This window comes from Cylas formicarius, unplaced genomic scaffold, assembly GCF_029955315.1.
Source record: "Cylas formicarius isolate icCylForm1 unplaced genomic scaffold, icCylForm1.1 PGA_scaffold_12__32_contigs__length_19106922, whole genome shotgun sequence".
NCBI classification, from domain to species: Eukaryota; Metazoa; Arthropoda; class Insecta; order Coleoptera; family Brentidae; genus Cylas; species Cylas formicarius.
In genome coordinates, this window is record NW_026844225.1 from 5,436,124 (window position 1) to 5,448,080 (window position 11,957).

An 11,957-nucleotide genomic window follows, 5' to 3' on the forward strand; every position below is an offset into this window, starting at 1 on the left:
TAATATTTTATATTCGTTGAAATTTGTCTTGCCTTGCCTGATTGTCTGATATTAACAAATAAATGATACATATTTTTTAAAACTCTCAATAGTTCTTGATACAAAGTGTGTCACTTAAGAACTGTACACACTTGTAAAATTGTTATTTATGATTCGATTTTAATAATTTTTTTTTCTTGGATGGATCTGTCAAAAATCCATTAAAATTTTATTTTGCTTACTGCTTCAAACTATTTAACTAAAAAGAGGGAAGAGGGTAGTAGATTGGCGTTGATCAATTGGCCGTAAATTGACCACGTCTTCTTGTTTAAATAAATTTTTGTTTGTGTGCTGACGACCTGAAAATTTTCAGAAAAATTACTACAACTGCCGACGGCATAAAGTTACAGGGATTTATTCAGCGCTTTGGATCGTACTGCAAAAACAATGGTCTGTATATAAACATCGAAAAATACGGTGTTACATCTTTTACTAGAAATCGGGTTCCTATCCCCTTCAACTATTCGGTCAATAATAGCACAATAAAAAGAGTAACAGAAGGGAGGAACCTCGGAGTGATATTAGACGAGAAGCTGATATTTTTCACTTCAGTACTGTCAAATGCTAGTCTTCATTAATAGACTCGTATCATAGCAGAATAAATTTTGCTTTGTATAATCTATACAAAAATAGAATTGAAAGTTTACACAATTAATTTTTAAACTTGCTTTCTTACAAAGAGAATCTTAACTTAATACCCCCAGATTTAAAGGACGTAAGAATGCATTATAAACTCTTAACAATGGAGGATCGAATAATACATTTAATGTAGCACCTAGGCAATTTCGGACTCAAAATTCTCCACTGCTTCCTATGCTGAGACGTGCAAACCTTCACTGCTTATTGAGCTTGTTCACAATCTTAGATGATCGACACTTGTTACCTAATTCGTAATGTTTTCTGTACTTTACTTATTTAAAGTGTACTATGAAATAAATTAATAATAAACAAATAAGTAAATGTTTATCAATGACGCAATAGAATAAAATTGTTAAAAAAGAAAAAACAAAATCTTTTTCTTTGTTTTCTCTATGTCTTCTATGCCGGACTCAATTTGTCGCATTTATATATTTTCTTTTTTTTTGTTTCATGTTATTCTTTTTTTTTCTTTTTCTTTTGTTATGTATGTGGGTTTAATATGTTTGTGTCTCCAAGAGCAAGTAAATAAATAACATCTTGCAATTGCAGAGTGTTATCTATCATTATTTAAAAATAAAATAATATTTTACAATAAATTATTATGCGTTTGTGATGTAGAGTTTACCTATAACCATCTCCAAGGAATACCCGAATACCATACTTAGCGATTCGGGGAATCCCAATAAAACTATCGACTCGATTTAACGCACAATATAAATAAATATAAATTTCATTGTATTTTGACGCAAGAAAAATTGACCTGTCAATTCCACAGCTCTAGAGAGGAGTACCACTAGGAATTTTTGTCAATTTATTGAAATATGCCAATTTTTGTCATGTTTCAATAAAGGGTGTTTGAAATATCGTTTGCGCCTCGCTTAATGCTTTACATCCTGTATAAAAAATATATCAAAATCAAACCTTAATCAAAGATTATACAAGGATGTGAAGCCCTAATGGGGCGCAAACGATATTTCAAACACCCTGTATTGAAACAACACAAAAATTGGTATAGTACTACCGAATAAGAATTCGTTGGTAATTTATTCTTTAAAAAATCCATAATAGCATTAATAGCATTTTCTCTTCTCTCTCTTTTGGTTGATGTAATAAGTAAGGTTTTAGTGCGTTTTTAGGAGATCCATGAAACAACAAAAAAAATCAAAATCGAAGCATAAACAAAAATTTTACATGAGTGTACCGTTAACTGGGACACACTGCATGTTTAAATAAAAAAAAGGAAAAATATGAACCATTTTTTAAAATATAGGAAGGTATATCTGTAAGATACCGAATTTTCTTTCAATTTGGGAAAATGTACTCAACTCAGACTGGGCTATTTATGCTGATTATACCATTATGCCCAAATACAGCATATGACGACGACTTTCTATTGCCAACAGACGCCTCTACTAATTATGTGTCTAATTTAAATGTGCGTTTGTAAATCAGTGTAATTCATTGTTTGCTTTATATACTTTTATATATTTTATATTATGTGCCATAAATAAATACCACTACAAAGAAATCGAACTAATTCTAGGAAGCAACTAATTATTTTCGGCATTAATTTACAATTAATATCACTTGGATAAAGATCTTTAGCACACCGAATCCGCCTTTGGAAGATTATACACAATTTACACACGTAATTGTCGAGTATATCTTTCATTAAGTGTTACGTAAGCTACAGGGTTTGGTACTTAAAGGCGGGCAACAACCAGTAACAAGAAGTAGAAGGGCGAAGTGATTAAAATCGAACCTGTTGTCGAGTATTACAGGACAGGGACGGGGTGTTCAATGAAAATTCGTCATACGTAATCACTGCTTCTCTAGCTAGTTATTTAAGGTCCCCCGGTTTGTAATGAAAAATTAAAAATTGTAAAACATTCGGTAAGCGACGGCGACACCCTGCCAAGGTTTGGGGTACGAAGAGATTGAACCACTATCTCTGACGAGTCGCTAATGTCTGCTAGCCATAGACCAGGGCTTAAGAGACGCACCCTTGTTGATAGTACATGCGATAATAGTCATTGTTATGATTTCAGGATAATTACTATAAAATGTTTGCCGTATTAAATCAATTTTTTTATGAACACATGCTTGCCGTAATCCTCCGTTCTTTGTCTACACTCAACAGAATTTGACCATGTTTTTTGCAGTTAAATTAACTATCCAATGTTGTTCTTGTTTTTTATGCGGCTCGCTGGTAGAAATATTTGGAAACCGCAAAATTTCATTTAATCTTAGATGAATGGCAGGAAATAAATAAAAATAATGTTAGGATAAAGTGAACGTGTTGGAAGTATCATCAATTGTCTAAATTGCTCCTATGGGATCTTATATAACACGTACTGAAATGCCTATTTTTTTCCTGCTTCTTTAATGTGCTTGTTAGAAATTGAGCCTTTGGTAAAATGTTCCGGGCTTGAAGTTGTTGTATATCGATGAAGGAATCAGACGTTTACTTATTATTACTATTATTATAGTAGAACTGGTTTTTGATATCTTTTATTGACTGTAAAGTTACAAAAAAGTACTAATAATAATAATGGTCTTTATTCAGAATTGCGATACATAATAATAAGTATCCCCCAATTGATATAGGCAAATACATCGCTTCGTAATAGGCATAAGGTACACAAATTAAGTTCTCGCCGCGATTGTCACTCGGCGGTATTCTTGTACAAAATTATTCATTGTTGATTCGGGCCTCTTATCAAAATTGAACTTTGGTGTTCCGAGTGTTACCTCAAGAGTACGAATGTTTTAAAATTTTCTACTTTCCACAGAATGTGCGATCTGCGCAACTCGGCAAGTTTCCAGCTTGATATATTTTATCCCTCTGTACGTGACGTTAAAACTTGTCTTTTAAGGAATGGCAGATAATTATTTTTGTTTTATTTTACGTTGTATTAGCAATTTGCTGTCCTTTTGCATTTTTTTTAATTTGTCACTTACGTCCTTGTTCTGTCGTTTTATCCTGTTGAACAGTGTATCTAAATAAATAAATAAAAATAATATACATAAAATACAGTATACAATACTAAAATCTGAAAAAGTCAGCTGCTCAACGTTAACCCAACGCAATTAATCTATATATTAAACACCTTTTCCAAATACAATTTATAACAATATAACAATTTATACATTTATAACAGTAGTTTATTAATCTAATAACACGCCTTTAATGTTCTTAGAAACAATTTTAAGGATGATAATGCAAAGAAATGTCTATGCTGATTAAAAGTTTTTGCCAGCCACATTATACGTAAACCCCCGCTTGTAAAGAGCAGATCTGTATTGAAGCACAGTTAGCGTATTCTCCCTAATATTTACATTTTTGGTTTGACAGCGAAAAACTAGCTTATCTTTTAAATAGGGACGGCTAGAAGCATTTAAGATCTTGTATATTAACACAGCAAATAGGTATTCAAATGAATTGTCCATTTCCAACCACTACAACAATTTAATTTTAGGGGACATATTTCACTTAGCCATAAATTTCCTCAAGCCATACACAAACCTATAACAGTGGTTTTGCAATTTTGAAGGCGTTGACGATCAAGGAGTGTTAAACATGGCTAAAACAATACCAGGTAATATGACAACGTAGTCATAATATACAGAGTTTTTTCGTAACTTTAAATTTCAAGACATGCTTATTGTCATACAGAGTCTTAGGTAAAAGATAAGTTCTTTTACTTAAATTTGAAATGTGCTTAATGAATCTTAATGATATGTCCACCGTTACTCCCAAGTGGCCTTGGTAGCAAATGACAAGGGTTCCCCATTTATCTCAAGATGCAAATATATTTTCACTGAGTGCATTGCAGAATCGCGAGTAAAAAGTAGCCACTTAGACTGATTGAGGTACTTCTAATACCACTTCACCAACTTTCGACACACCAGCTGTCGTCCTAACAACTTTTAAGTAGTTGCCAGTGGACCGTCAGATAGTCCAAAGTATTGCAATTTAGCTCATAAAAGTGAATAATCTATACAATCAGAAGCTCGACTAAAGTCGAGTAGAATCTGTATAGTCGCAGGTTTTTCATCATCAATAGTTAGACATAGCGATCGCTCTTAATGCTTCGCGTTGTTTATTAATGCAGTATTGACTTTAATAACCAACGCGTTAAGCGTATCGAACCAAATGTGCAATATTTCGATTACAAAAAGAAAAAAACAGTTAGACTCCACGGAAATTTGTGTACGGCCGATGAACATATTTTCAATCACTGTAAATACCATTACCGAAGCTAGTGTGTATTCATGTGCGATAATACCGAGGCGCTTCAATTATTGCTATTATTGAGTTACCCGGAGTAGGGCGGAAGATTATCCGGGATTTTAACGTGTAATAGAAGGAACTTCTAAATGTATGTAACGTCTATATCGGCCTCTAAGCACTGCTGAACTCTTTCGATCGGGGTTCGAGGTTTTCTATAGATTTGCGGCATCTTATTTAGGGAAAATCTAGTGAACAAAGCGATAAACCTTAATGAAATAATTTTTGCAGTTAAAGTTGTTAATCAAACGTGATGTCAATATTTCTAAAGGTTTTAAAATGTAAAACCAGTAGATCGAAAACAAGATTAACTCGATAAGAACCATTCGACTCGCTGCAAAAATTTTAAAGGAACTCTTTTATATCGTCAAGTCCAAAATAAATTTAAATTAATCCATAAAACGGAGGAAAAGGAAACAAGTATTTTTAAAGTAAGATTGCCAATTAATTTTCATGGAGGTTGCCTTTCAATTTTGTTAAAAGATTGTGTGTATACATTAAAAGAAGTTCGACTGAAAACGTGTCGGTGTGCAAAGGAAAATAAATTGGAAAGAAGTTTAATAACGCAGCCATGTCTTTCGAAAAAAAAAAAGATAGGAAATTTGTGTTGCCTAAAGCATTGATTACGTCTCTGAAACTGAAAGCCGGTTAATTCATATAGCGTTCTGAAGACAAACTAACTAAAAACTAAACTAAGCTAACGACAACATAAACAGTTTTCCACTATTTAAAATGCAATAAAGGAAATTTATTTTAAAAAAGCATGCTTAATTAGCGTACATATATGGAACTAAGTTTTTCTAAATGAAAAAAATCTTTTAGAGATAAAGGAATTCTAGGAATTACAAATATAAAACGAATTAAAGTAAATACTAATCCATCTGCGATTTACCTCTCACGGCGACGCACAAAATAAGCAGTGACACGTCGTGTTCGTATAAATTATTAGTTTGTTTTTCTCGGATTAAATTTTTATTTGATGTTTTGAATATTATTCCCTAGTCTCTGCTTTATATCGGGTAGCGCACAGTGGACGACCTATTAGAAGTATTCGGCAATCGGATCAACAGATTTACTTTAAATTACACAGCATGATGTAAGAGGACGTGCTATAATATTTTACCGTTGCCGCTTCAATATACACGTGACATCTTCCTTAGTTTAAATGGCACCCCCTGTATATCGTTTCACTTTTAGATTCTACACAAGAAACAAAGTAGATTTTGCTCAGGTTTCCCTATATCAACGACGTATGTCTTGCCGTTTTTGAAATAAAAAATGATTTCCTAAATTTTTAATCTGGTTCCTCGAAGGAATCTTAATAGGAAGGGTATGCTATTATAGATAGAACAACAGCGCGTTTTAAGAATAAGATTTTGTAAAGGAGTTCCAAAAAACGCAGTTTATTGACAGAATAGACAGAATAAAAATTATAAAATCTCATTTTCATTTAATTTTTTTTCTTTAATAACATATGACTTTTCAAATTTTTCACAAAGAAGGCTTAGGAGCTTGACAGGAAGCAATCTTTTGTTTTGATTGAAGAAAAGAGGCAAGTAAGGTATTTAATACTTTAGGCCACTATTGTTTGTTGGGAGATACTGCTTTTTTTTATATTTTAGAAGAATGCGATAGAAAGCTGTGCTAAACTAGCAGTTCTCTCCCATAGTTTCATAGATCGAGGAGTTGTACAGGGTAAGATCTTCATTTTTCAATGTAGGTACACTTCTTATTTAATAAATTTCTTGAATTACTGCTTCTTTCATGAATACGCTTACGATACTCAAATTTATTTTTCGTTTCCTCCCAATAAAGTATACGCAGCAATTAATATAATAAATGCAGAATTACAAATTACTTCAAAAGTTTCCTAAGACTGAGTTCATTTTACTTGGTACTAATAGAGATAAAACCTATAATAACCCCTAGTTTAAAGATGACCGATTCGTGTACAAACCTGAATAAGGACAAAATTTTTCAAAAAACTTCCACAGGCTACTGCAGTACTTTTGTTGCGTCGATTATTGAATGTTTATAATATTATATATAATAAATGAAGAATTACAAATTACTTCAAAAGTTTCCTAAAAACTGAGTTCATTTTACTTGGTGCTAATAGAGATAAACCTATAATAACCCCTAATTTATAATACATTTGAATGATACTGCATTAAAGATGACTGATTCGTGTACAAACCTGAATAAGGACAACATTTTTCCAAGAAACTCCACAGGCTACTGCAGTACTTTTTTTGCGTCGGTTTTTGTTGTGTCGAACTAGCTAACGTTTCGCCAATCATCCTGTTGGCTTCTTCAAAGCTTGACTGAAACTGGCTCGCATTTTACTCTGTACCTGCTTTATATATATATATATATATATATATATATATATATATATATATATATATATATATATATATATATATATATATATAATATTGGCAGAGCCAAATGAGGGACATAAATACCGTGTCGGATGACTGATTCCCATATTGGTGACAGGTAAAGACCTGAGTCGCTGTTAAGATTGTTAGGTTGCTTATAGATTTTTTTAGACTCTCTGATTGTTCGTTGTTCTCTCTCTCAACATTTTCGATCGATCAAAGACAAAATTCCATTTGAGATTCCAGGAGTTTACAGCATTCCATGGATATGCGGCAAAGAATACATTGGAGAGACCGGACAAAAAATGTCAACTCGGCTCCGAGAACCTGAAAGAACCTTAAGATTAAGACAAATAAACTCATCAGCAGTTGCCAAACACAATCACGAAACCGGACATAAAATTTTATTCATCAATTCTTCTACCAACGAAAAATCAGAGAGTCTATAGAAATCTATAAGGAACCTAACAATCTCAACCGCGACTCAGGTCTTTACCCAGAAGTTTTATAAAAAGTAAGGACATCCTTGAAACTGCCACCAAGCTACGACTAACAGATTCTTTTATTTTACATTATGTTGCTTACTGTGACAGAACTACTTAAATATTTGCAGGTTCTTACCGCCTTAAATATAACGAAATTCAATCTTAATTATTTTTTAATTCAAAAAATATTAAATGTAGTTTCGTAAATATATACATGCAAGAATCTGTCTTGTCGCAAGAGATTTTAAAGCAAAAGTAGGCTGCGGCAAACTGGGATACGTAGTGGGCCACTTTGGCCTTGGTCAAAGAAAGGAATATTGCGATATATTGATTCAATTCTTTAAGAAAAAAGGTTTTATTATCACGAACACAGAAACAGAATCAGCGTCATCATCATCAGTGAAAGCTTGTCAGGGAGCTGAACTCCAACCAGAAACCCCATTGTACCAGATGTTAAAATCAAAATGTGCTGGTAAAGTTCACCCGACGATATACCGTTTTTACAATCTTTTATGATTTTGACTTCGGAATGAGTTTAAGACGCGCCTGTTGTAAAGCGGAAGGGATCATTCTTTTCAGCACGTGTACCACAAGCCAGAGTCGTATTTAAGATATTAGCCGACAAGAACTGTGCCGTGCGGCCTGTTTATTTGAAGAGTAGCGAAATTTTCTTTGATTAAACTGTTATATTAATTCATATTAATGTGCTTTTTATAAATCTTCCTAAAACAGTTCCTACTTGAGGTAGTTCGATTTCAAGTTGAATTTGCTCATTGGATAGGTTGGGGTTAAAGGGTTAAGGATTAAAAACACATTAGAAACCTTCAATTGATTTCCAATTTAAGGGTTTAAACATAATGACTAAAATATTTTGTTGATTTTTGGGGGTTGCTGGAATCGGAGTTTGCTGTCAGTTCTATTCCGTCTTGTATTTGTAATTAGTAATTACCAACTTACTGTTATTCAATTGTTTTTCAAGACGCACTGTGCCATTTTTAATGCGGTACCATATACATTTTATTACAATTTATTGTTTACCAGTACATGGCATAGTTGTGAATGGTGTCCAAGAAAGAAAAATGAGGAGACGGTTGATATGTGATGCGTATCAGAAGAATATTGTTTTAACAATTAAAACTTTACATGAAGAGTTGCGTAGTATTTTGAACATTGACTGTTGCCTAGAGACTTTGCGTGCGTTCTTACAAAGAATTGGTTGTATTACAAAACAATCAATAAGAGACAAGTTTTGATGGAATCAAGAAGAATTTCAGAGTGGAGGACAGGATATTTGAGAGAAATCCAAGAAATTTTAGATTTATTTATTATTTATTTAGACGAGACCTGATTTGATAGCCACGATACCATCAACAAAGAATGGATTCAACATCTACATAAATCCGCCAGCTTCTGGAATGTCGTTGTGGAATTACGAATCTATTTATTGAGGGTTACAAAGGGAAACCCAAGCGAGGTAGGCGTGCTACTACTACAAGAGGACATTTGGCAGAATGATTGGAAATGAATATCAAGAAAACAAAGTCCTTTCATCACAGAAGAGTGGAGAGAAGACAGCGAAATTAAAAGCAAAATGGAACAGGTTCGACAAGTATTCTCCAAAAGGAGAACATTTCTGACTAAACTAACAGTAATCTCTCCATAGAATTGCCGAAAAGGATGCTGAAATGTGGTGCAATATACCATCAGCGGAACTGTTTCAATCTGCAGTTTCCCAGGTGAAGATTGCCATTTTGGTCATCAACCTCTGAAGAAGTCATACATACATATATGTTTTATAAGAAAACAAAACATAAACTTTGAACGGTTTTATAAAAATTTACAGAGAAGAATAATCACTATAAACGCAATCATTTAATTTAAGTTGTGTTTTTTGAAACTTTATTTTACATTTGCAAACTGCAGAACCACTCTTTTATAATTAATCAATTTAATGGATTATTTCAATATCTCAGTTGGACATAAGGGCATGTGCTATCGATAATACGTGTTTAAGCTAGCTCACTTTAATTACATGAAATGCAACTTCCTTTTTTAAATAATATTTAAGTTTAGTTGACGTTTTCATTTTAATTAGGAAATAACCACCTAAAACAAAAAGCGATAAAATCGTTCGTCGATCATATATATCGTCAACAAATCTTTGCAACATTTATTACAATCGATTAAAGTTTTTCGGACTATTATTTGGAAGATATATTTTTTAAAATGAAAAGTAGCCTAAAACGATATCGAAAATAAAAGGTAGGTAAATCAAACTACCGAAATTCTCGACAGCCGTTTATAGCAGCAGTCAGAAAAATACAATGTCTGTTTCAAATAGATAACGATACAACTTCAACAAATCGGGAATATTTTAAACACCACAAAATAAATTCGAAATAAATCACAAGTCCTGGCTTTTTAATATTAATAAAGACAACCCTAAGACACCATTGGTCAACAGTTAAGGATTGGTTGATGTGGAATCGCGAACTGCCGCTTCTATTGGATAAACTAGAGGGTTGAAATGTAAACACAACCCCGTTTGCAGTATTTAAGGCGTGGCTTCAAGAGGGTGATAGACCACGTTGCGTTATATTGTCATTCGGTCTCTGGACGTCTTAAGGGTTGTTTCAGTCCGGCGTTCTATGTGTGTGAAGTGGTGAGTGAAAAGTGGGAATTTTCGAAGTGGGACGGCTACTTGTGAGTGCGTTTTCTATTTTAAATTTTTCATTTGTTTTCAAGTAAAAAAATATCTTTATTTTAAGAAACGGAACATCTGAGGCTTAAAATAAAGTTCACATGTTTAAATATAACATCATCGTCCCTCAAAAAATACCAACTATATCTTCATCCAAAAGTTGAAGTTAGTTGTTGATATTTATGTTACAAAATGAACCAAAGAAATGGCTAACAATGCTTTTTATCTAGTTCCTTTTTATGATACGCACTTATCATCTTCAAATGGTTCCTAATTAATTATTTACGAAATAAAAATGAGTCCGTATGAACAAACGCGATATTAAGGGCGCAATATTATCAAAATTCTTTAGATTGTTATGTTTTATTGAACGCTTCGATCACAGTGTAGATCTTTATCAAGAATTTAAAATACATGCAAAGATTATATAAATTAAATATCTTACATAAAAATGTTTACACACCTCAAGTGTTATTTTTTAATATATAATAAAAGAGGCACTTTCAGAAGAAAACCGACTTTAAAACACTTGCTCGTTTATTTCTAATTTATTCGTTCTTCGTGAAAAAATATAATTAAATGCTACTTTCTGGAAAATTCGCTAGAAAACAAAAAAAAGGTGTCTTCAGATTATTAAAAATAGGCCATCTTAAATTTTTCTGGTTTTACGATTACTCCTCACTCACAATGCCCTCAAAATTATACAAAACAGTTTTTAAAGGACTACTGATAATAATTTTGGGTTTCTTTTCTTTCACTATATTGATTATTTAATTAACTCCTAACCTGTACCCATTTACTCGTATCTACCTCGAACGGACATTCGATTTTTGAAATTTTGGACACGCCTCGTAGAAAAATCTAAAAAATCAAAATTGTGTTTTAGTCGTTATACGCGCGTTCGTATTACATGGCTGCCTTTAAAATGGATCCTCAAAAGCCAGGAATGGCGGAACAGTCTGTAAGTGCGTTGCCGCTGAAAAAAGAAATCAATTCAAAAACAAACCAGGTATTTTGAATCAAACTTTTACAACCAATCTAAGATATTCGACTATATTCTGTTTCCTAATGCGAGAGAGTTGAACTGTAAAACTTAGTGATTTTAGCCTTATGATGCCAAGGATCTCGAGAGTGGCAGGTAGACGCACAGGGCCTACTTGTGTCTGTGTTTAAAATTAGAATTATAGCTACTTTACGGCAGTTGTTGGCTAGTTTTTCTGAATTTGTTGTTGAAAAACGTATTAGTAAAACTGCGCTTTCTATAATGAGAAAATTATGATTCTCAATGTGTTCAAAGCCCTTTGCCGCCGTAGTTTCAAAACTAGTTGGTATGTGTTCGAATATGACTGGAGTCAACAACATTCATTTCATTCCACCCATAGGATGTTAGAATAATTAATATCTCAATTATTTGCCCA